Genomic DNA, 25,898 nt, shown 5'->3' with positions numbered 1-25,898 from the left:
ACCGGTATTATTATTTCTCCGCTCTCAAATTCTACATTTCATCTATATTGCATCGCTCTCAAGCTTTATTTATTATTTAACTGGTTCCAGCCAGTATCCACTCCGTGCCAACACCTGTCTGGTTCTAACCAGTACCCACAGCAGCATTTTATCTACAGCAGTCCAGCTTTCCCTGGAACACCAGCTGGTACGACCCTGGGCTTTCCTCATTGCTACAGTTGAGCCTGGTAAGGACTTTCCAACTTGCAGATAATAAGAACTGTCTCATACCACCAGAGCTCTGTGGCCCATGCCACCCTGTAGTACCCAGGAACTGTATTATTATTTCTCTGCTGATTTTTATGTTACTTTTTACTGCTACTGTGATGCATGGAGTTTGTCATAAATAAATATCATTGACTTTTACTCAAGTTGTCGTGGTCACGCCTTCGGGCGGTTTCTCTTCATGTTACTTACATGTCCAGGGGTCTGATACAACCTCCCAGGTTCCGGTACATCTCAGCCCCTACAACTGAGGCTGCCTTCCGTCAGCTCAGGCCCTCAGTTGTGACAGGAGAGGCTCGACTGCCAGCTCCACTGATGTGGTACCGAGGGGAGAGGGCGACGAGCGACGAGAGTCATCGCGTCGACTCAACGTCGGACCAGCCCTCGCCCACCTACCCCGATACGACGGTCGTAATATGACCTTAGAGGACTGGAAGGCCCGACTAGAGGCGACGTTCCTCATCTATCGGGTGCCCGACGACCTGCAGGTGCCCCTCGCCCTGAATTCTCTGGAAGGCGAGGCTCGTCGGACAATTCTTTTATGACCAGACGATGAACGCGAGGAACTGGAGGAGATCTATAGTATCCTGGGGGACATCTATGGGGACACCTCCTCGGCGGGGACCCTCCGGCAGCGTCTGTTTGGTCGGTTCTAGAGGGAGGACGAGTCCATTCCCCAGTATGCCAACGCACTCCAGGAGATGATGGGAGAAGTACGTCGGAAAGACCCCGATGGGTTTGGGGCACTCACCAACACTAGTCAGATACTGCGAGATCAGTTCGCCATGGGACTCAGGAACGTGCCCCTGAGGCAAGTAATGCTGGATAAGATATCCCAAGATGACACCCTGACCTTCCATCAGGTGGAAATCGACGCCGTGGCCAGGGACCGCAATGCCAATTACGGCCCACACGCTGTATTTCCCCAATGGGTGCAGCCGATCTGCGCGCCCGTGGCTAACAGGGAGGCCAACCCGTTAGAGACCTGTGTACAAGACCTGAAAGAGGTCTTTCTCCGGGTGACCAAGGAGATGAGGGAAGAGGTCTCCCAGCTGAGGGAGGAGGTGTACCGGCGTGACCAGCGGGGCACGGAGTCCCGTGAGCGGGAAACCAGGCGGCCCCGTGGACGAAGCACGGGGCCCGACAGCCGTCCGGGAGAGGGCCGGGGCCCTCGTTGCTACCGCTGCCATCGGTACGGGCATATTGCACGAACCTGTACCAAAGCAATCCCGGAGGCGCAGTTAAACTGACCTCCCTCGCGGTAACAGGACCACCCGTGGGGGGGAGCGATGAGGGGAAGTCAGCCATTAACGAACAGGCTGAATTGGTAGGAGAGTGTCCCGTAGTAGTCAGCCGCCTCGGTGGGAAAGACCAGTCCTGCCTGTTGGATACCGGCTCTCAAGTATCCACCATTTCCGAGGCCTGTTTCCTTGAGCACTACGCCCATCTCAAAAGCGAGGTGTCCGAGAGCTTCATTACCCTCACGGCAGCTAATAACCTACCCATCCCCGTGGTGGGGGTGGTGTGGATGGAAATGGTAGTTTGTGGCCGAGAGCTTGGTAAGAAGGGGCTATTGGTAGTCAGCAGCCCGGGGCTGAGCCATGGCCCGGTGATCCTCGGGATGAACGTACTCCGACATCTCGACCAGCTCTTGTTCCAGGAAAGTGGGCCACAATATTGGAAGAATCTGGGAGTCCGGCGCCCTGTCCAGCAGGCTCTCCAACAAGTGGGCGGCGGGGGACCAGGGCCCTAGGGGCTATCGATGAGCACCTGGGTCTTTTGAAGGTCGGTCACCACCAGCGCCTGGAGTTGCCACCTCGCCAAGAGGTCCTGATCCCTCTGGAAGTACGGACTCATCAGAGCCTAAATGGCATGGAGGTGATGGTAGAGCCCACTGATGTGCTGAGGGTAGGGTCTGGAGTGATGGTGGCACGTACCGTGTCGGTGGTGACCGGGGGGAAGGTCTCCGTCCGCCTTTGTAATCTCACCGATCAGCTTTGCCGAGTCCCGGCTGGGACAGTCATTGCTCAGGTGGTGGCGATTCACGAGGATAGCATTCAGGGTATGCGAAAACTCTCCCTACGGCCAGAGGCTTCCGAGGCATGGACATTATCTGTTCAAGTGGAGGAGCAGGAGGGGGCCGGCCCCGAGTGGAACGGTACAATTATCCGTACGCAGATGGACGTGTCGCTGGAAGAGTGCGCGGCCGGGGACGTGGCCAAGCTGGACCAGATGCTCTGGAATCGTCAGAAGGTGTTCTCCCGGCATGAGGAGGATTTCGGGTATACGGAGGACCTGCAGCATGAGATCCACACCGGAGACGCCCCCCCGGATCGGGAGCGGTATCGGCCGATACCGCCCCGGTTGTACCAAGAAGTAAAGAGCATGTTGCGTCAGATGCTGGACAACCACGTGATCCAGGAGAGCAAGAGTCCATGGGCTGCACCCATTGTCCTGGTCCGGAAGAAGGACGGGACTATCCGGTTCTGTGTGGATTACCGGAAGTTGAATAGTTGCACCGTCCGGGATTCTTACCCTCTCCCTAGGATCGAGGAGTCCCTAGCTGCACTGGGCAATGCAAAATTCTTTTCAACCCTGGACCTGGCCAGTGGGTACTGGCAAGTGCCGGTAGCCCCCCAGGATAGGGAGAAGACCGCATTCGTTACTCCCATGGGGTTGTTTGAATTTTGCCGCATGCCGTTCGGGTTGAACAATGCGCCCGCCACATTCCAGCGGATGATGGAGAGGTGCCTGGGGGACTTGAATTTTGAGGCCTTGCTGATTTACCTGGACGACATCATCGTGTTCGCCGCGACCTTGGAGGAACACTTTTCTCGACTCGACATGGTTCTTCAACGGTTGGAGGAGTACGGCCTGAAGCTCAAGCCCCGGAAGTGCCACCTGTTGAAATCCAGTTTGGAGTACCTCGGGCACGTGGTGTCACGCGATGGGGTGTACCCAACCCCCAGCAAGGTGGCGGCCGTCCAGGAATGGAAGGTGCCCACCACTGTCACGGAATTGCGGGCATTCCTGGGTTTGGTGGGGTACTACCGACGCTTCATCAAGGATTTCGCCCGGATTGCGGAACCCCTACATGCCTTGCTTCGAGGGATTGCGACCACGAAGAAAGCTGCCCTGGAGACTTGGGGAGAAGCGCAGAACCTGGCCTTTGACCGACTGAAGGCAAGTCTCACGGAGGCTCCGGTGTTGGGGTACGCAGATTTTGAGAAGCCCTTCGTTCTATACACGGACGGAAGTCTGCAGGGGTTGGGCGCGGTCTTGGCTCAGGTTCAGGATGGGCAGGAGCGGGTGATTGCTTACGGCAGTCGTAGCCTGCGAGAGACCGAAAGGAACCCAGACAACTACAGTTCCTTCAAGTTGGAATTGCTGGCGGTGGTGTGGGCCGGGACCGAGAAATTTGCGGAGTACTTGACCGCCGCTCACGTGGATATTTTTACAGACCACAACCCCCTGGCGTACCTGGAGACCGCCAAGTTAGGCGCCTTGGAGCAACGGTGGGTGGCCAGGTTGGCCAAGTTCTCCTACAAGATTCGCTATCGGTCGGGGAAAAGTAATACCAACGCGGATGCCCTGTCTCGCTTTCCAGTGGAAACCCCCGAACCTGGTGGAGAAGAAGATGACTGCGGAGAAGAAATGCCGGATCTCACTCGTGTGCGGCAGCCCGTGGGCGGAGAGTTGTGTCGACAGAACGCCCAGGCTGCCTTACTTAGGTACACGGAGATGGACTGGGCACAGGAACAGCAGGCCGACGAAGGTTTGGACCTCATTCGACAGTGGGTACAGAGGGGTCAGATGCCATCTCGCCGGGAGCAGGATGGGCTGACCGGGTTCTGTAGGAAGGTGGTGCGTCGTTGGGACCAATTGCGGGTCTGCGCTGGTACCCTACGGAGACGATGCTACTTGGAACAGGAAATGCGTACTGTTGAGCAGGTGGTCGTGCCAGAAGGCCGGGTGCGGTCAGTGGTGGAGGAGGCGCACGAGCAGAGGGCCCATTTGGGACCCTATAAAACTTACCATTGGTTGAGACGCCAATATTTCACCCCCCGGCTGCAAGCAGTCGTGGACCAGGTATGTCGCGAGTGCAGGAGGTGTGCGGTAGTTAAGCCGCAGGAACAGCATGTGCCCATCCAGACGATCCGGACCAGTCGGCCGCTGGAGATGCTGATGATCGACTACGTGTTGATCGGGGAGTCAGTAAGTGGACACCAGTATGCCCTGGTAATGACTGACCACTTCACTAAATTCACGGTAGTGGTCCCCACCCGAAACCAGACTGCAGAGTCAGCAACACGAGCGATCGTCGAACATTTCATTCGGCAGTACGGTTGCCCCGAGCGGATCCATTCGGATCAAGGGGCCTGTTTCCAGGGGCAGCTGATGGAACGCCTCTGCCAGCTTTATGGCGTTCAAAAGTCCCGCACAACACCTTACCACCCGCAGGGGAATGGCGCCTGCGAGAGGTTTAACCGGACTCTGCTGCAGATGCTCCGCGTGTTGGAGCGAGCTGAGAAGCAGCGATGGCCCGAACATGTTCAGGAACTGGTCTGGACTTATAACAACAGAGTCCATCACACCACGGGGTTTTCCCCCTTTTTTTTGCTGTTCGGTCGACCAGGACGGGAGGCACACGACTTGCAACTGTCCGGGACTGAGGAGGGAACGCCCCTCGCCCCTGCCGAATGGGTCGAGGACCACCGCCTGCGGCTGAAGGCGGCACACGAGTTGGCTGGGAGGCTGATCGCAGACCACCAGCATCCACCCGTGAGGTCCCACGAGCCTGGACCGCTGGCCGTGGGCCAGCGAGTGTTGGTGCGAGAGGTTCGCCCGGGGGGGAAATTGTCTGAACGGTGGGAAGTTACCCCATACCTTGTTCGCCGTCGCTTGGCCCCAGGTGGGCCAGTGTATCAAGTGGAGTCTACCGATGGGACGGGACGCCTGCGCACGTTACATCGGAGTAAGCTGCGACCTTGTCCGTTCCTGGATCCGGTGAGCGAGGCTGAGCCCCCTGAAGCGGAGGACGGGGTGGGGGCCCCTGCCTGGGAAGCTCCGACCCCTCTGCCAGACGAGGAATGGTGGTCGCCGGTCGAGGAGAATCAGCCGGAGGAGGCATCGGAGCCTCAACCCCCAGCCGATGTAGTTGCCTCCCCCCTACCAAGACGCTCTCTGCGTTCGAATAGGGGAGTCCCAGGCCCTCGCTACGCGGATCCGAACTTTGTGTGGTCGGATTCTTGCTTTGTGGGGACCACAAAGGACAAAGGGGGGGGAAATGTGAAGGGTGGTGCCCCCTTCTTCCCCACGTCGCGTCGGGCAACGGAGCGACGGGCGGCGGCGCGGCGGGCAGGTCCCAGTCTGGAGGGGCTTGCATCCGAAAGGATTCAAGCCCCTCCAATCACCGCGGCGCATTTCAAACGGCACGCCAAGCGCGAGCCCATCAGGGCTCGCGCCTTGGCCGCCAATCAGAGCTCGCCGCGGCGAGCCAATCGGGGCTCGCCGCGTCATAGCTCCGCCCGCTCCCGGCGCCATATAAGAGGCGCTGCGGAGCGGGAGCAGTCAGTCGGGCGGCGGACGGCAGCGGAAGAAGAGCTCCAGCGGAAGAAGACGTCGGCGGAGCAGCGGGAGAAGACGTCGGCGGAGCAGCAGAAGACATCGACAGTGCGGGAGAAGACGTCGGCGGAGCCAAGCAAGAAGGCAGAAGACGGCGACCAGCGGCGGATGTCCGGCGGAGAGTGCTGCAGCGTGTGGAGAGCAAAAGAGCTAACGAAGCTCCCCGCTGCAGCCTCTCCCTCCGCGACAGGTAGGCGGCCTTGGGCCACCTCCACTTATTTATAACCCTCCCTAGAGCACCAGGGACAGGCACTAGGCCTGCGGGGAGAGTCAGGCCCTGTCGGCCTGTGCGCCCAGTAGGCAGGCTCCGGCCTGTGCCCACACCAGGCCTCCGGCCTGTGCCCACTCCAGGCCTCCGGCCTGTGCCCACTCCAGGCCTCCGGCCTGTGCCCACTCCAGGCCTCCGGCCTGTGCCCACACCAGGCCTCCGGCCTGTGCCCACTCCAGGCCTCCGGCCTGTGCCCTCACCCAGGCCTCCGGCCTGCGCCCCTCACCCAGGCCTCCTGCCTGCGCCCCTCACTCAGGCTCCTGCCTGCGCCCCTCCGGCTGGAAGTGGGCTGTGCAGCAGCTCTTGAGGGATCAGTGGTTGTTGTTTGAAGCCGACCGGCCCCACGCGGTGTATGGCCCAGGGGATTGGAAGTGTGGAGTAACGTTCCCGTCCCACACGTCGCCATCCTCCGGCCGTCGGGAGTGGGCCACCGTCTGCTCCAGACCCCTGTCCTTCATTGCGAGCCGAAGGCACCGGCCGGTGTCCAACATCTGGAAGGTAGGACCGGTAAATCGGGGTATACTGTTGGGCCGGGGAATTGTTCCACTGACTTGCCGGGTAGTGAACGTGATTAATTAGTCCGGTCTCTGTTTGATTGGGGTAGAACCAGTAGCCTCCAGTTGTTTAAGTTAGTTTGTTTAGGCAGGCGTAGTTGGCTGTATCGTTGTTAGCCGTATAGTAGCCTGCAGGTAGGGAGGCTGTTCTTCTTGCCCCAACAGGAGCGGAGAGGTGCGACAATCAAGGTGACCCGCAAGTTGGAAGTGAGTATCACCCTGTGCCTGTCTGTCTGTCATCCCCCCCCCTGTATACCGGTCGGGAGGGTTTGCTCGCGGACGCGAGGACCCCCCTCTCACCACACAACGTGCGAGAGTGCGAGTGTGTGAGAATTGGGTAGCTGAGGCCTATTGGCCAGTGATGACCTTCCGCCCAGCCGGTGAAGGTCGCTGCTACCCCTGACGTGTCCCGTACTCGAGGCGGAGGTCGGGCGTACGTCTCAACCGGCATATCCCTCTCTTTCCAGACCCCCGTCGTCCGCGGTAAGGTGGTGTTCGCGCTGGTGCCTGGTCCGGATAGCGGAGTCCCTACGCATCTGGATATCGTCTGTGACGGCGTTGCACAGGTGGGTGAAGTGACGACACCTGCACAGCGGCAGGCAGTACATCCTCGTTAGGCCTGCCACATAATGGTTAGCATTACTGCCTCACAGCACTGAGGTCATGGGTTTCCTTTTTACACATTGTGGCAGACAGAGTCCCCTTTTTACACATTATGGCAGACAGCTTCCCCTTTTTACACATTATGGCAGACAGCGTCCACTTTTTACACATTACGGCAGACAGCGCCCCCCCTTTTTACACATTACGGCAGACAGCGTCCCCTTTTTACACATTACGGCAGACAGCTTCCCCTTTTTAAACATTACGGCAGACAGCTTCCCCTTTTTAAACATTACAGCAGACAGCGTCCTCTTTTTACACATTACGGCAGACAACGTCCCCTTTTTACACATTACGGCAGACAGTGTCCCCCTTTTTACACATTACGGCAGACAGTGTCCCCCTTTTTACACATTACGGCAGACAGTGCCCCCGTTTTACACATTACGGCAGACAGCGTCCCCTTTTCACACATTACGGCAGACAGCGTCCCCTTTTTACACATTACGGCAGACAGCGTCCCCTTTTTACACATTACTGCAGACAGTGTCCCCCTTTTTACACATGACGGTAGAGTCACAGTCAGCAGCACAGGATCTTCCAGAGGCTCTGGATCTCTTCTCCTTCCTCAACCACACCAGCTCGGCAGCTCCTCGCTGTGCAGCAGTAGGGGCAGGGCAGTGTGGGAGAGACGTCTGACACCATCACGTGACGTCTCTCCCGAATTGCAGGGGAGGGGGGCTGAGCCGGCATTCAGGCCAGGGCTGCCGCTGGGCCAGTAAGAAGAGCTGTCTGACACACACCTCAGCCGCAGCGCTGCCGGGACCTTACAGCAGCAGCGGTGGCTTCAGCGGGACACAGGTGAGCGGACGGCGGCGGCTTCAGCGGGACACAGGCGGGCGGGCGGCTTCAGCTGGACACAGGCGGGCAGGCGGCGACTTCAGCGGGACACAGGCGGGCGGGGGGCTTCAGCAGGACACAGGCGAGCGGGCTGCGACTTCAGCTGGGCACAGGCGGCGCCGCCTTCAGCGGGACACAGGCGGCACAGCCTTCAACAGTGAGTCTGGACCCGGAGCTGGCGACTGCTGCAGGTTTGATGCCCGATGGTGCGCTCTCAGTGCATTTGCGCTGTGGGCAAGGCACCATCGGCACACACCTAGTTACGGCTCTGGTGTGCGTGTACATGTGGTAGGGAATATAGAGTGTAAGCTCCCCTGGGGCAGGGACTGATGTGAATGGCCAAATATTCTCTGTAAAGCGCTGCGGAATATGTGTGCGCTATATAAATAACTGGTAATAATAAATAATAATACAGCGCTGTGCTATATGTCAGAGCTATGAGTACTAATAACAGTATTACACCCTAGCCTGTGTCTGTGCCAGGACTATATACCCCACAGTGACCGGCAGATGCCCCTGTACAGCGCTGTGCTATATGTCAGAGCTATGAGAAATAATAACAGTATTACACCCTAGCTTGTGTCTGTGCCAGGACTATATACCCCACAGTGACCGGCAGATACCCCTGTACAGCGCTGTGCTATATGTCAGAGCTATGAGTAATAATAACAGTATTACACCCTAGCCTGTGTCTGTGCCAGGACTATATACCCCATAGTGACCGGCAGATGCCCCTGTATTACAGCGCTGTGCTATATGTCAGAGCTATGAGTAATAATAACAGTATTACACCCTAGCCTGTGTCTGTGCCAGGACTATATACCCCACAGTGACCGGCAGATACCCTGTACAGCGCTGTGCTATATGTCAGAGCTATGAGTAATAATAACAGTATTACACCCTAGCCTGTGCCAGGACTATATACCCCACAGTGACCGGCAGATGCCCCTGTACAGCACTGTGCTATATGTCAGAGCTACGAGTAATAATAACAGTATTACACCCTAGCATGTGTCTGTGCCAGGACTATATACCCCACAGTGACCGGCAGATACCCCTGTATTACAGCGCTGTGCTATATGTCAGAGCTATGAGTAATAATAACAGTATTACACCCTAGCATGTGTCTGTGCCAGGACTATATACCCCACAGTGACCGGCAGATGCCCCTGTACAGCGCTGTGCTATATGTCAGAGCTATGAGTAATAATTACAGTATTACACCCTAGCATGTGTCTGTGCCAGGACTATATACCCCACAGTGACCGGCAGATGCCCCTGTACAGCGCTGTGCTATATGTCAGAGCTATGAGTAATAATAACAGTATTACACCCTAGCCTGTGTCTGTGCCAGGACGATATACCCCATAGTGACCGGCTGATGCCCCTGTACAGCGCTGTGCTATATGTCAGAGCTATGAGTAATAATAACAGTATTACACTCTAGCCTGTGTCTGTGCCAGGACTATATACCCCACAGTGACCGGCAGATACCCTGTACAGCGCTGTGCTATATGTCAGAGCTATGAGTAATAATAACAGTATTACACCCTAGCCTGTGTCTGTGCCAGGACTATATACCCCATAGTGACCGGCAGATGCCCCTGTATTACAGCGCTGTGCTATATGTCAGAGCTATGAGTAATAATAACAGTATTACCCCCAGCCTGTGTCTTTGCCAGGACTATATACCCCACAGTGACCGGCAGATACCCCTGTACAGCACTGTGCTGAAATTTTTCGGGTTTTGTGTTTTGGTTTTGGGTTCGGTTCCGCGGCCGTGTTTTGGGTTCGAACGCGTTTTGGCAAAACCTCACCGAATTTTTTTTGTCGGATTCGGGTGTGTTTTGGATTCGGGTGTTTTTTTCAAAAAACCCTAAAAAACAGCTTAAATCATAGAATTTGGGGGTCATTTTGATCCCAAAGTATTATTAACCTCAATAACCATAATTTCCACTCATTTTCAGTCTATTCTGAACACCTCACACCTCACAATATTATATTTAGTCCTAAAATTTGCACAGAGGTCGCTGGATGGCTAAGCTAAGCGACCCAAGTGGCCGACACAAACACCTGGCCCATCTAGGAGTGGCACTGCAGTGTCACGCAGGATGGCCCTTCCAAAAAACACTCCCCAAACAGCACATGACGCAAAGAAAAAAAGAGGCGCAATGAGGTAGCTGTGTGAGTAAGCTAAGCGACCCTAGTGGCCGACACAAACACCTGGCCCATCTAGGAGTGGCACTGCAGTGTCACGCAGGATGGCCCTTCCAAAAAACACTCCCCAAACAGCAGCACATGACGCAAAGAAGAAAAAAAAGAGGCGCAATGAGGTAGCTGTGTGACTAAGATAAGCGACCCTAGTGGCCGACACAAACACCTGGCCCATCTAGGAGTGGCACTGCAGTGTCACGCAGGATGGCCCTTCCAAAAAACACCCCCCAAACAGCACATGACGCAAAGAAAAAAAGAGGCGCAATGAGGTAGCTGTGTGAGTAAGCTAAGCGACCCTAGTGGCCGACACAAACACCTGGCCCATCTAGGAGTGGCACTGCAGTGTCACGCAGGATGGCCCTTCCAAAAAACACCCCCCAAACAGCACATGACGCAAAGAAAAATGAAAGAAAAAAGAGGTGCAAGATGGAATTGTCCTTGGGCCCTCCCACCCACCCTTATGTTGTATAAACAGGACATGCACACTTTAACCAACCCATCATTTCAGTGACAGGGTCTGCCACACGACTGTGACTGAAATGACGGGTTGGTTTGGACCCCCACCAAAAAAGAAGCAATTAATCTCTCCTTGCACAAACTGGCTCTACAGAGGCAAGATGTCCACCTCATCATCATCCTCCGATATATCACCGTGTACATCCCCCTCCTCACAGATTATCAATTCGTCCCCACTGGAATCCACCATCTCAGCTCCCTGTGTACTTTGTGGAGGCAATTGCTGATGGTCAATGTCTCCACGGAGGAATTGATTATAATTCATTTTAATGAACATCATCTTCTCCACATTTTCTGGATGTAACCTCGTACGCCGATTGCTGACAAGGTGAGCGGCGGCACTAAACACTCTTTCGGAGTACACACTTGTGGGAGGGCAACTTAGGTAGAATAAAGCCAGTTTGTGCAAGGGCCTCCAAATTGCCTCTTTTTCCTGCCAGTATAAGTACGGACTGTCTGACGTGCCTACTTGGATGCGGTCACTCATATAATCCTCCACCATTCTTTCAATGGGGAGAGAATCATATGCAGTGACAGTAGACGACATGTCCGTAATCGTTGTCAGGTCCTTCAGTCCGGACCAGATGTCAGCATCAGCAGTCGCTCCAGACTGCCCTGCATCACCGCCAGCGGGTGGGCTCGGAATTCTGAGCCTTTTCCTCGCACCCCCAGTTGCGGGAGAATGTGAAGGAGGAGATGTTGACAGGTCGCGTTCCGCTTGACTTGACAATTTTGTCACCAGCAGTTCTTTAAACCCCAGCAGACTTGTGTCTGCCGGAAAGAGAGATCCAAGGTAGGTTTTAAATCTAGGATCGAGCACGGTGGCCAAAATGTAGTGCTCTGATTTCAACAGATTGACCACCCGTGAATCCTTGTTAAGCAAATTAAGGGCTCCATCCACAAGTCCCACATGCCTAGCGGAATCGCTCTGTGTTAGCTCCTCCTTCAATGTCTCCAGCTTCTTCTGCAAAAGCCTGATGAGGGGAATGACCTGACTCAGGCTGGCAGTGTCTGAACTGACTTCACGTGTGGCAAGTTCAAAAGGTTGCAGAACCTTGCACAACGTTGAAATCATTCTCCACTGCGCTTGAGACAGGTGCATTCCACCTCCTATATCGTGCTCAGTTGTATAGGCTTGAATGGCCTTTTGCTGCTCCTCCAACCTCTGAAGCATATAGAGGGTTGAATTCCACCTCGTTACCACTTCTTGCTTCAGATGATGGCAGGGCAGGTTCAGGCGTTTTTGGTGGTGCTCCAGTCTTCTGTACGTGGTGCCTGTACGCCGAAAGTGTCCCGCAATTCTTCTGGCCACCGACAGCATCTCTTGCACGCCCCTCTCATTTTTTAAATAATTCTGCACCACCAAATTCAAGGTATGTGCAAAACATGGGACGTGCTGGAATTTGCCCAGATTTAATGCACACACAATATTGCTGGCGTTGTCCGATGCCACAAATCCACAGGAGAGTCCAATTGGGGTAAGCCATTCTGCGATGATCTTCCTCAGTTGCCGTAAGAGGTTTTTAGCTGTGTGCGTATTCTGGAAAGCGGTGATACAAAGCGTAGCCTGCCTAGGAAAGAGTTGGCGTTTGCGAGATGCTGCTACTGGTGCCGCCGCTGCTGTTCTTGCGGCGGGAGTCCATACATCTACCCAGTGGGCTGTCACAGTCATATAGTCCTGAGCCTGCCCTGCTCCACTTGTCCACATGTCCGTGGTTAAGTGGACATTGGGTACAACTGCATTTTTTAGGACACTGGTGAGTCTTTTTCTGAGGTCTGTGTACATTTTCGGTATCGCCTGCCTAGAGAAATGGAACCTAGATGGTATTTGGTACCGGGGACACAGTACCTCCAACAAGTCTCTAGTTGGCTCTGCAGTAATGATGGATACCGGAACCACGTTTCTCACCGCCCAGGATGCCAAGGCCTCAGTTATCCGCTTTGCAGCAGGATGACTGCTGTGATATTTCATCTTCCTCGCAAAGGACTGTTGGACAGTCAATTGCTTGGTGGAAGTAGTAAAAGTGGTCTTACGAGTACGACTTCCCCTCTGGGATGACCATCGACTCCCAGCAGCAACAACAGCAGCGCCAGCAGCAGTAGGCGTTACACGCAAGGATGCATCGGAGGAATCCCAGGCAGGAGAGGACTCGTCAGAATTGCCAGTGACATGGCCTGCAGGACTATTGGCATTCCTGGGGAAGGAGGAAATTGACACTGAGGGAGTTGGTGGGGTGGTTTGCGTGAGCTTGGTTACAAGAGGAAGGGATTTACTGGTCAGTGGACTGCTTCCGCTGTCGCCCAAAGTTTTTGAACTTGTCACTGACTTATGATGAATGCGCTGCAGGTGACGTATAAGGGAGGATGTTCCGAGGTGGTTAACGTCCTTACCCCTACTTATTACAGCCTGACAAAGGCAACACACGGCTTGACAAATGTTGTCCGCATTTCTGTTGAAATACTTCCACACCGAAGAGCTGATTTTTTTGGTATTTTCACCAGGCATGTCAATGGCCCTATTCCTCCCACGGACAACAGGTGTCTCCCCGGGTGCCTGACTTAAACAAACCACCTCACCATCAGAATCCTCCTGGTCAATTTCCTCCCCAGCGCCAGCAACACCCATATCCTCCTCATCCTGGTGTACTTCAACACTGACATCTTCAATCTGACTATCAGGAACTGGACTGCGGGTGCTCCTTCCAGCACTTGCAGGGGGCGTGCAAATGGTGGAAGGCGCATGCTCTTCACGTCCAGTGTTGGGAAGGTCAGGCATCGCAAACAACACAATTGGACTCTCCTTGTGGATTTGTGATTTCGAAGAACACACAGTTCTTTGCTGTGCTTTTGCCAGCTTGAGTCTTTTCATTTTTCTAGCGAGAGGCTGAGTGCTTCCATCCTCATGTGAAGCTGAACCACTAGCCATGAACATAGGCCAGGGCCTCAGCCGTTCCTTGCCACTCCGTGTGGTAAATGGCATATTGGCAAGTTTACGCTTCTCCTCTGACAATTTTATTTTAGATTTTTGAGTCCTTTTTTTACTGATATTTGGTGTTTTGGATTTTACATGCCCTGTACTAAGACATTGGGCATCGGCCTTGGCAGACGACGTTGCTGGCATTTCATCGTCTCGGCCATGACTAGTGGCAGCAGCTTCAGCACGAGGTGGAAGTCGATCTTGATCTTTCCCTATTTTTGGAACCTCAACATTTTTGTTCTCCATATTTTAATAGGCACAACTAAAAGGCACCTCAGGTAAACAATGGAGATGGATGGATACTAGTATACTTATGGATGGACGAGCGACTGCCGACACAGAGGTAGCTACAGCCGTGGACTACCGTACTGCGTCTGCTGCTAATATAGACTGGATGATAATGAGATATAAAATATATATATATATCACTACTGCAGCCGGACAGGTATATATTATATAATGACGGACCTGCTGGACACTGTCAGCTCAGCACTGCAGACTCCTAAAGTAAGCTACTAGTATCAAGAAGATAGAAGAAAAAAAAAACACCACGGGTAGGTGGTATACAATTATGGATGGACGAGCGACTGCCGACACAGAGGTAGCTACAGCCGTGGACTACCGTACTGTGTCTGCTGCTAATATAGACTGGATGATAATGATATAAAAAATATATATATATCACTACTGCAGCCGGACAGGTATATATTATATAATGACGGACCTGCTGGACACTGTCAGCAGAATGCGTTTATAGAATAAAAACACCACACGACGAGTGTTTAACTTTTTCAGACAGACAATCACAATATACTGGTCGTCAGTGGTCACTGGTCAGTCACACTGGCAGTGGCACTCTGGCAGCAAAAGTGTGCACTGTTAAAATATGTACTCCTGCTATAACTGCTCCCCAGTCTCCCCCACAATTAAGCTGTGTGAGCAGTGAGCACTCAGCACAGTCAGATATACAGTATTACATATGATGATGCAGCACACTGAGGCTGAGCACAGATATGGTATGTGACTGTGTCACACTGTGTATCGTTTTTTTTCAGGCAGAGAACGGATTAATTAAACTGGTGGTCACTGGTCACACTATCAGCAAGTAGTACTCCTAATATGCTCCCCAAAATTAGTAAATCAAGTGTCTCTACTACTCTCTAGTCTACTCTAAACGGAGAGGACGCCAGCCACGTCCTCTCCCTATCAATCTCAATGCACGTGTGAAAATGGCGGCGACGCGCGGCTCCTTATATAGAATCCGAGTCTCGCGATAGAATCCGAGCCTCGCGAGAATCCGACAGCGGGATGATGACGTTCGGGCGCGCTCGGGTTAACCGAGCAAGGCGGGAAGATCCGAGTCTGCCTCGGACCCGTGTAAAAAGCGTGAAGTTCGGGGGGGTTCGGTTTCCGAGAAACCGAACCCGCTCATCACTACTATATATCAGAGCTATGAGTACTAATAACAGTATTACACCCTAGCCTGTGTCTGTGCCAGGACTATATACCCCACAGTGACCGGCAGATACCCCTGTACAGCGCTGTGCTATATGTCAGAGCTATGAGTAATAATAACAGTATTACACCCTAGCCTGTGCCAGGACTATATACCCCACAGTGACCGGCAGATACCCTGTACAGCGCTGTGCTATATGTCAGAGCTATGAGTAATAATAACAGTATTACACTCTAGCCTGTGTCTGTGCCAGGACTATATACCCCACAGTGACCGGCAGATACCCTGTACTGCGCTGTGCTATATGTCAGAGCTATGAGTAATAATAACAGTATTACACCCTAGCCTGTGCCAGGACTATATACCCCACAGTGACCGGCAGATACCCCTGTACTGCGCTGTGCTATATGTCAGAGCTATGAGTAATAATAACAGTATTACACCCTAGCCTGTGTCTGTGCCAGGACTATATACCCCACAGTGCCCGGCAGATGCCCCTGTACAGCGCTGTGCTATATGTCACTGCTATGAGTAATAATAACAGTATTACACCCTAGCCTGTGCCAGGACTATATACCCCACAGTGACCGGCAGATACCCCTGTACAGCGCTGTGCTATATGTCAGAGCTATGAGTAATAATAACAGTATTACACCCTAGCCTGTGCCAGGACTATATACCCCACAGTGACCGGCAGATACCCTGTACTGCGCTGTGCTATATGTCAGAGCTATGAGTAATAATAACAGTATTACACCCTAGCCTGCGCCAGGACTATATACCCCACAGTGACCGGCAGATACCCTGTACTGCGCTGTGCTATATGTCAGAGCTATGAGTAATAATAACAGTATTACACCCTAGCCTGTGCCAGGACTATATACCCCACAGTGACCGGCAGATACCCTGTACTGCGCTGTGCTATATGTCAGAGCTATGAGTAATAATAAGAGTATTACACCCTAGCCTGTGTCTGTGCCAGGACTATATACCCCACAGTGACCGGCAGATACCCCTGTACAGCGCTGTGCTATATGTCAGAGCTATGAGTAATAATAACAGTATTACCCCCAGCCTGTGTCTGTGCCAGGACTATATACCCCACAGTGACCGGCAGATGCCCCTGTATTACAGCGCTGTGCTATATGTCAGAGCTATGAGTAATAATAACAGTATTACACCCTAGCCTGGGCCAGGACTATATACCCCACAGTGACCGGCAGATACCCCTGTACAGCGCTGTGCTATATGTCACAGTCAGAGCTATGAGTAATAATAATCATATAACCATTATCTGGGTGACTTGTTGTCCCTTGACCCATCCCTTTCTCTTCTGTGGAAGTATTATATCAGTAAGAGTACTGTATGCAGCCATATTGTGGAATGGTTCTGAGTGTGGATATGATGCATGTACACATCAGGAACAAGTTAGGCTGCGGTTAGGGTTAGGTTGATGCATAGTAGGGTTAGGTAGTATTGGTGACATCACACCATTGGCATGTGTATTGTCAATATGTTTAACATGTAGACATTTTGGATGTGGACATGTCAACATGTAGACCTGGCGACATACTGAATGCCGACATTCTGCTTGTCTCACAGTACACCACACCACGATAATACATATAAATGACACAGCATTATAAGTGTGCCTTGGTTGTGGCTGCGGCTCAGAGTGACATTACCAATCACCTGTTGGGTGGCTGGCGTGGATTGCTTGGCAAATTGTTCAGGTTAGGAAGGTGTTAATATTTCTGATAAAGGCTGTTGCTTCAGCATATCCGCCAGATCCAGTACCTGCACATCACAATATAATTCACAACACGTTTTATGGATAAATGTGCCCTATAATCTGGACACTTTGCAAGTATTAAAAACCCAACAACGGCCAGGAGTGGATGAGTGCCAGTTGGCTGCAACTGAACCCTGATAACACAGAGCTCCTTATTATGATAGGTCAAAGAAGAAGACTGCAGCATAGCCACCCAACAAGACTTAGGCTTGAGGGTCCAGAATTACACAACACTGAACGTGTGAGGAATTTTTGTGTTGTGCTGGATGGTGGCATCTGACACTTAAACATCAGGTATCGGCCACTATCAAATCCTCATTCGTTCATCAGAGGAACTTAGCCAGAAGCCAGAATCAAGCACTCAATTTCTTCAGAAGAAAAATGCTATATAAATATTATTATTATTATTATTATTATTATTATCATTGTTTTTATTATTATATGACATAATTATAAGCAGTCACGTTGACCCTGCTCTTAACTCCTTGCAACTTTGTAGACTCCTGTTTGGTGGATTTCCTGTGGACAGCGCTCACTAAAGGTCACCAAACATCTGTGTCACTGGTTAGTAGCTGACCTGGGGCCATCACAAATCATTATGTGTCAGTGGACAGAAAGCAGAACTTGGGAGGACATTGGGAGGTTTCCGGAACTCTGTGTCCCCACAAACATAAATTATTTGCTGCATCTTACGTACTGTACATTCCCTAAAAGTGAGATGTACATATAGGGAAATAATTGCTGCAGGGTTGGATGTACACATTTGTAGTGTTTTATGCATGAATTCCCCATGCACATGCACCGAAATTGGGCGCACAGCACCAAAGTAGCCCGCTCAATAAGGGTATGCAATACAGGGAAGCACTGGGCTGATGAGGCACTCTCCCCAGCGCTGCTACCCTACTTCTCTGCTGTTGCTGCCACTGCATCGGTCATACTGTATGACAGGAAGCGAGTGCCTGACTCTCAGTGTCAGGTCACTCTGGCTCCCTCCTCCTCTCTCCTCTCCGTTGCACCTTTCAAGCGTTATATGTAAGGGGCACTACTACTGTGGACGTTATGTGTAATGGGCACTACTACTGTGGGCATTATGTGTAATAGGCACTACTACTGTGGATGTTATGTGTAATGGGCACTACTACTGTGGGCATTATGTGTAAACCCTGACTCTCAGTGTCAGGTCCCTCTGGCTCCCTCTTCCTCTCCACTGCACCGGTCAAGTGTTATATGTAAGGGGCACTACTACTGTGGACGTTATGTGTAATGGGCACTACTACTGTGGGCATTATGTGTAATAGGCACTACTACTGTGGACGTTATGTGTAATGAGCACTACTACTGTGGGCATTATGTGTAAACCCTGACTCTCAGTGTTAGGTCCCTCTGGCTCCCTCTTCCTCTCCGCTGCAATGGTCAAGCATTATATGTAATGGGCACTACTACTGTGGACGTTATGTGTAATGGGCACTACTACTGTGGGCATTATGTGTAATAGGCACTACTACTGTGGACGTTATGCCTGACTCTCAGTGTCAGGTCCCTCTGGCTCCCTCTTCCTCTCCACTGCTCCGGTCAAGCGTTATATGTAAGGGGCACTACTACTGTGGACGTTATGTGTAATGGGCACTACTACTGTGGGCATTATGTGTAATAGGCACTACTACTGTGGACGTTATGTGTAATGGGCACTACTACTGTGGGCATTATGTGTAGTGGGCACTACTACTGTGGGCATTGTGTATAATGGGCACAACTACTGTGGACATTATGAGGCACTACTGTGCAACGTAACATGTATAAAGGGCACTACTGTGTAGCTTAACATGACTAAAGGGCACTACTGTGTGACGTAATTTGAATAAGAGGCACTACTGTGTGTCGTAATGTGAATAAGGGGCACTGTGTGTCGTATTGTGAATGTGGTACGCTACTGTGTAATGCAATATTAATCAGGGGCACTATGTGTGGTGTAATGTGAAGAAGATCATGCCAGGACGTGCGGCCAGCGCCGGCATCCTAAGTGCTTACCCATAATGCTGAAGGGTTAAACCTGGACCGAACTGGTTACCGGATGCAGGGTTAAAGCTGGAAACAGACTGGTTACCAGCTGAAGGGTTAAAGCTGGACCGGACTGGTTACCGACCGAAGGGTTAAAGCTGGACCGGTCTGGTTACCGACTGAAGTGTTAAAGCTGGACCGGACTGGATACCAACTGAAGGGTTAAAGCTGGACCGGATTGGTTACCTGCTGAAGAGTTAAGGCTGGACCAGACTGGTTACTGGCTGAAAGGTTACATCTGGACCAGACTGGTTACCGGCTGAAGGGTTAAAGCTGGACAGGACTGGTTACCAGTTGAAGGGTTAAAGCTGGACCGGACTTACTGACTTCCTACCTTATATGCCTACAGCCTGCAGGGGATTGGATCTAGTGAGGAAGTAGGTGGAGAGCCAATACAATACTCAAAGTTCAAGAAGAACAGACTTCTGTACCAACAGCAATTGCAGATCTGCTGGTCCCAAGACCACAATCTGCCTTTCGCAAGCTTCCTTTCCATTGATGTGGTCATGCTCACTGGAATTTGGATGCCCCCAGGTCTTCTAGCTCGGAGTAGGAGGAGGTAATCTTTTACCAATTTGTGCAGGACTAATGCAGGAGTAAGCATCCAGCTAGGAAAGGTACCAGCAGAGATAGTAACAAGTATATTTGCCAGACAAGCCAATGGTTAGCATGAGAAGATGATGTGAAATATACAGGCAACAGCATATTGCTCGTGTCTGGCAGTAGATGTGCAACGTTCAAGAAACAGACACAGAGGTCAGAGCTGGCAGCAACCAAGGAGAGTTCGATAAGGAGGCAAATGGGTCACCACAGATAGCAAGCCGGAGAATAAAAAACAAAACCAAGGCCAGCAACATGAAAATCAGGGCAGCAAGCTAAGCCATTTAAACCAGTGACTGCCAATCAGAATGCTCTTCCAGAGCAAGCCCCTGGAACAGCCTAATTGATCTAGCAGTAATGTGACTGTATGGAGCTCCAGCAATCGTACATCTGCAACCAGAACCAGGAGAGGATGGCAGCAGTTCCCTGCAGATGAGTCGATACTTTCTAATAGAATTTTGGATAGGACCAGATCAAATTAGTTTGAAACTATAACTGGCGTTGAAGAGGTAGAGTAGGCTATCCAACCTGATATGGATGCAGTTTACTTTATAGCTAAAAATGAGATGTAGTTACGTGACCAGCGGTCAGGAGACCGCTGGTCACAATACCGGCACCCACATCCTGCCCCCTCACAATCCCGACAGTCGGCATTCCGACTAACAGGGACTGCGTGGCGAGCGCACAGAGCCCGCAAGGGGCTTCATTGCGCTTGCCTTCCCCCCCCCCCCCCCCCCTTCCCCGCTGGCCATCTCAATGCAGGGATCCTGGCTTCGGTATGGTGACCGAGAGGTCGGTCACACGATACCAACCCCTAAAAATTACTTGTTGCACCTTTCAAGGGGTCAAGGAGAGAGGATAGAACAGTTAGTTGGTTCCATAGGTTCATGTTCTGCTAGGACTGTCATGATAGTCTGTATTTGTTAATCCGTATCGGGACCCTTGGGTCTAGTTGAAAGCTGATACTACAGTAGGTGCTTTAATGAAACTTCTGCTCGGCTATGTCTTACCAGGGCCAGAGCAGCACTGCGAATAGGGAATGACTCTTGAGACCAGAGACTGGACTGGGATTAGGAACTGGAATCCAACAGAATGAGACACTGGAACTGATCGTGGTGAGCTCAACCCCAGCAACTGACTTCAGGAAATTGGGTCTGGAACCCACCACTGGGAACTCAGAGAACAAAACTAGTAGCAACTCAGAACCAATTGCAACTAGAGAGGAATCAATAACTCAGAACTGGGACTAGAGGTGGGAAGCTCATATCTGTGCATCTGAAAGATATATCCAGACAAAGGACTCAAACAGGATAAGTAAGGATAAGACCCCGACCTGTGACAAAGGACATCTTGAGGTGGACACATTACATTAGCAGATCCTCTGTGGGTTCTAATGACATGGAATCCTAGTCTTATCCAGTCTGTCAGACAACTTGCCCTAGACCTATTATAAGGCTCCTTTGGTACCCATATATATTGTGCAGATCCCTTTTTAAGAATATTGGGATGGATGTGGTTGGCCCAGAGTCTAAGAACATCAATATAACTTGGTAGTGGTAAACCATGGACTGCTATGTTGGGTGCAGATCATTTCCGTGGTAAACAAGCAGGAAACTCGCTGGGTCATGGCAGTAACGCCATTCTGCTTTGAAGCGGAACAAAGTCCTGGTCTATTACATAAAATGGGGTTGAGCTATCACAGAAATTTGCATGCGTTGGATAGTCTAAGCCATGTGATAGGGTAAATCTAGGGGAAAAGTAACGTAGCAAAGTGAAGAAATTCAGCTCTCACTGTTTCTAGCTGAGTGCAGTGTGAGACTACAGCTAAGCTAGCCACATGGGCGGATCAACTGTATACAGCAAAGCAGGGGACCGGAGGTGGAGATTCAATGGCAGCCAATTAGGATAGAGCTGGGGTGGAACTTAGTCTATAAAAAGGTGACGGTCCCTGCGTTCTCGTGACTGATGCTTGACCAGTTGGCGATCTGGTGATCTTTTGGATTGTGTTTAGTGATAGGGATGGCCAAGAATGAATGTATTGTTTGTATAAGTTATAGTGGGAGCAAGAGGTGCTGTAGCTACAGGGCCCAGAGGCTTTGGGAGCTCACATCCAATGTACCATACTCACACTGGCATCAGTGCCAGATGAAGTGCTAAGATCAGGTATCACTGCATGGAGTACGGATAGGTACAGTCTACAAACTACTTGTCACATTCCTAGGATTTAGAATAATTCTTGCCTAGTCTCCTGGAATGTCCAGAGACCTCAGAATCTCGGGTGTCTTTCCTTTACCCCAGAAGAGCAGGCAAGTCTCCCGGAGGCCCCCGGCGACTTGGCATGCTTCATGTTAAATCGCATCACCATAGCTATGCCCCTCGCTTTACAATGTCAGTAACATACCTCCCAACATGACCCTCTCCAGGAGGAACAGAATGCTCTGCTCCTGGACTTCCCTCTTCATTTATGATTGCCATCACCTGTGCTAAAACACCTTTCTTATCCATTAACCTGTTCAAATCAGGTTCTGGAAATCATAAATGAAGAGGGAAGTCCAGAAGCAGAGCATTCTGTCCCTCCAGGAGAGGGTAATGTTGGGAGGTATGCAGTAACGGCAGGGTCATGTCCCCTGCATCACCCGCTTTTCTGCTCTACCGACCTGGCTGTCTCCACCGGGACTGGGCAGATGAGTAGTTGACAAGTACAGTACGTACTGAATGCATTAGATCAGTGGTTCTCAAACTCGGTCCTCAGGACCCCACACAGTTCACGTTTTCCTTGTCACCCGGCAGGTGCACTGTGTATCACCAACTGTCACATTTAAAAAATCTACAGGTGACCTGCAAAACATGAACCGTGTGGGGTCCTGAGGACCGAGTTTGAGAACCTGTGCACTAGATCATGGTGAGTAGTTTGTATGTGTCTTTCAGCCCGCCACCCTTCAGAGACTCACCTGCAGCAAATTCAGTGCACAAAGGGAAGAAAAAAACAGCCAACGAGATACACATGGGGAATATTACATGGTTAAAAATGAATGATAAAATATGTCTGAACCTTTCCCTAATAGTTCACTGAGTTCCTGTAGCTCATTTTGGGCAGTACATGAGGCACAGTGATCTCAGGAGCAGAGACGTGAGCACTTGTCCCTTCCTGACCTTCCTGTACTGTACATACATTGCTGTACTTATATTAATGTCTTCCTCTCCCATACACACAAATCATAGAGGAGACACAGTGGGTGAGAGGCGGACAGGATCCGGCACTTCCTCCCCTCGCCTCCTAGCAGCCGCAGTTATACCGGCAGACTATAGAGAGGTCACTGATGAGACTGGGGATTGATGGGGAGGGGCAGCTGGGGAAATTCAACATGTATAAAGTATGTACAGGGGTCTATTCATGAAGCAGTGAAAAGTATGGAGAAGTGAGCCAGTGAAGAAGTTGCCCATGGCAACCAATCAGCTGCTATGTATCATTTTATAGAATGCACTGCTGGATAAACGTTACCTCAACACTGATTGGTTGCCATGGGCAAGTTCTCCACTGGCTCACTTCTCCACTCTTTACACTGCTTCATGAGTAGGCTCCAGAGAATCTTAAAACTTCTGAAGATAAATGACCAGCTTAGGTGGTGCAGTCCTGATTTGCTGGTTTTGTCCTTCTCAGACCAGAAACTTGGGTGGTATGTCCATTCAAAAACTATGGTGCTGTGGTACACTGACTTGAGGTGCCCAAATGAGGTGTGCCATGTCCGCCTTTTGCTTCGGCTATGGGGTGGTAAAGGCATCTTCAACCTGTAGAACCCCTAAATACTTGCATGCTTGGCACATAGGGCCTATTTCATTGTACACAATTGCAATTTTTTTAGGCTTCGGAACTGCTAATGTCTGAAGCTGCCGCCCAGAAAAGATGATAGACACCCAGCGGAGACTTCACAAACTCATTTGCAATTGCATACACATGCACAGACTATATTCTCTACCTAATGAGTCAATAACTGTGGGCGCCAGACCTTCTCGTGATGAAGTAACAATAAACTTTTATTCATACTTGTCTCTCCAGAAGAATAGGCACTTGTCTCTCCAGAAGAATAGGCATAATGGTTTGCAAAACACCATTTCACCAGGGGAGGGGTAGAAACTCCCCTATTCCTATTGGTGCGGCTTCAGGCCTGCTCGATATCTGGAAACACTAGGACCATGCAGGGCCAGTCTGAACAGGGCTGTTTCTAGCCAATTTGGCTCCCAGTACAAGATTTAAAATGCGCCGCCCCCCCCCCCCCCCGCCCCCCCAACATAAAAAAGATGCCCCCCCAGATATAAAAATAATGGGTGCACGTGCTCCCGGCAAGGGACGTGGCATAATTAAAATGGGTGTGGCCTTGCTAGGGTGGGTGTGACCTCATCTGAAAAGACTATCTTACACCCCAGTTTTTGACCCTGCACCAACAGATCACGGCCACCACAGGAAAAAAAAAACAAATTCTACCATATTAAGCCCCGCACAGTAATGCCCTCTGCACGATATTATGCCACACACTGCAATGCCCTTGATACATTAAATCCCCATTTTACACATAACGGCAGGCAAGAGTCCCCATTTTACACATTACGGCAGGCAAGAGTCCCCATTTTACACATTACGGCAGGCAAGAGTCCCCATTTTACACATTACGGCAGGCAAGAGTCCCCATTTTACACATTACGGCAGGCAAGAGTCCCCATTTTACACATGACGGCAGGCAAGAGTCCCCATTTTACACATTACGGCAAGCAAGAGCAGAGGCGTCACTCACCTCTGTGACACCCGGTGCGGCAGCGAGGATAAAAGAGACGGGGCTTCGTGGGAATGGGCGGGGCTTAAATAGAGGGGTGGGGCTTCACGGGCGGAACACGTTTTTAAACCATTGCAGGTACGCAAAGGGGTGGGGCTTTGCGGAGGGGCGGGGCTTCGCGTCCCGACACCCGTTTTTTTTTCCACTGGGGGGTGTGGGAGGTGAGGGCTGACTCTCGGGAGGTGCTGTCCCTGCAGTGCTGGCTCCTACAAAGTGACAGGAGCCGAGTGCTGCACATAATATAACAGTGCAGCACTCGGCTTCTGTCACTCTGCAGGAGCCGGCATTTTGGTGTCACCCCTCGGCGGGTGACACCCGGGAGCAGGCCGCACCCCCCGCACCCCCCTTGTGATGCCACTGACAAGAGTCCCCATTTTACACATTACGGCAGGCAAGAGTCCCCATTTTACACATTACTGCAGGCAAGAGTCCCCATTTTACACATTACGGCAGGCAAGAGTCCCCATTTTACACATTACGGCAGGCAAGAGTCCCCATTTTACACATTACGGCAGGCAAGAGTCCCCATTTTACACATTACGGCAGGCAAGAGTTCCCATTTTACACATTACTGCAGGCAAGAGTTCCCATTTTACACATTATAGCAGGCAGAGTCCCCTTCTACAAAGAGAGAGAGAGAAAAGAGAAAGAGTGTTATACTCACGTTTGCAGCAGCATCCGCCGGCCAGAGGTCCTCTTCCATCCCGCTCTTCGGCCTGCGCCTGCCCGCCTCTCCCTCCTCCTGGCTTGCCCACCGTGTCCTGGCTCCCCTTCCGCCCCATCATCAGTACTCCGCTCGGGGGTGGAATTTCATTTAATGACTCGTTTGCATCGTGACGTCATGACGCAAACGCATCATTACATGAAACTCCACCCCCGATTGGAGTAGTAATAACAGGGAGGAGGGGGAGCACAAACTGAGCCAGCAAGAGCAGCGGCGGGCGCCCCGTGCGAATGCATGCCTCGCCCGCCCCAAGAAACGGCTCTGAGTCTGAATAAGCTAGAGAGGACCTCGTCGCTATACACGGTATTTAGGATTTAGAGGGACATTTACTAAGCAGTGATAAGAGTGGAGAAGTGAGCCAGTGGAGAAGTTGCCCATGGCAACCAATCAGCTGCTATGTATCATTTTATAGAATGCACTGCTGAATAAACGTTACCTCAACACTGATTGGTTGCCATGGGCAAGTTCTCCACTGGCTCACTTCTCCACTCTTTACACTGCTTCATGAGTAGGCTCCA

The sequence above is a fragment of the Pseudophryne corroboree genome, chromosome 11 (genome assembly GCF_028390025.1).
Source record: "Pseudophryne corroboree isolate aPseCor3 chromosome 11, aPseCor3.hap2, whole genome shotgun sequence".
NCBI lineage: Eukaryota > Metazoa > Chordata > Amphibia > Anura > Myobatrachidae > Pseudophryne > Pseudophryne corroboree.
Note: the sequence above shows the minus strand (reverse complement) of the source record.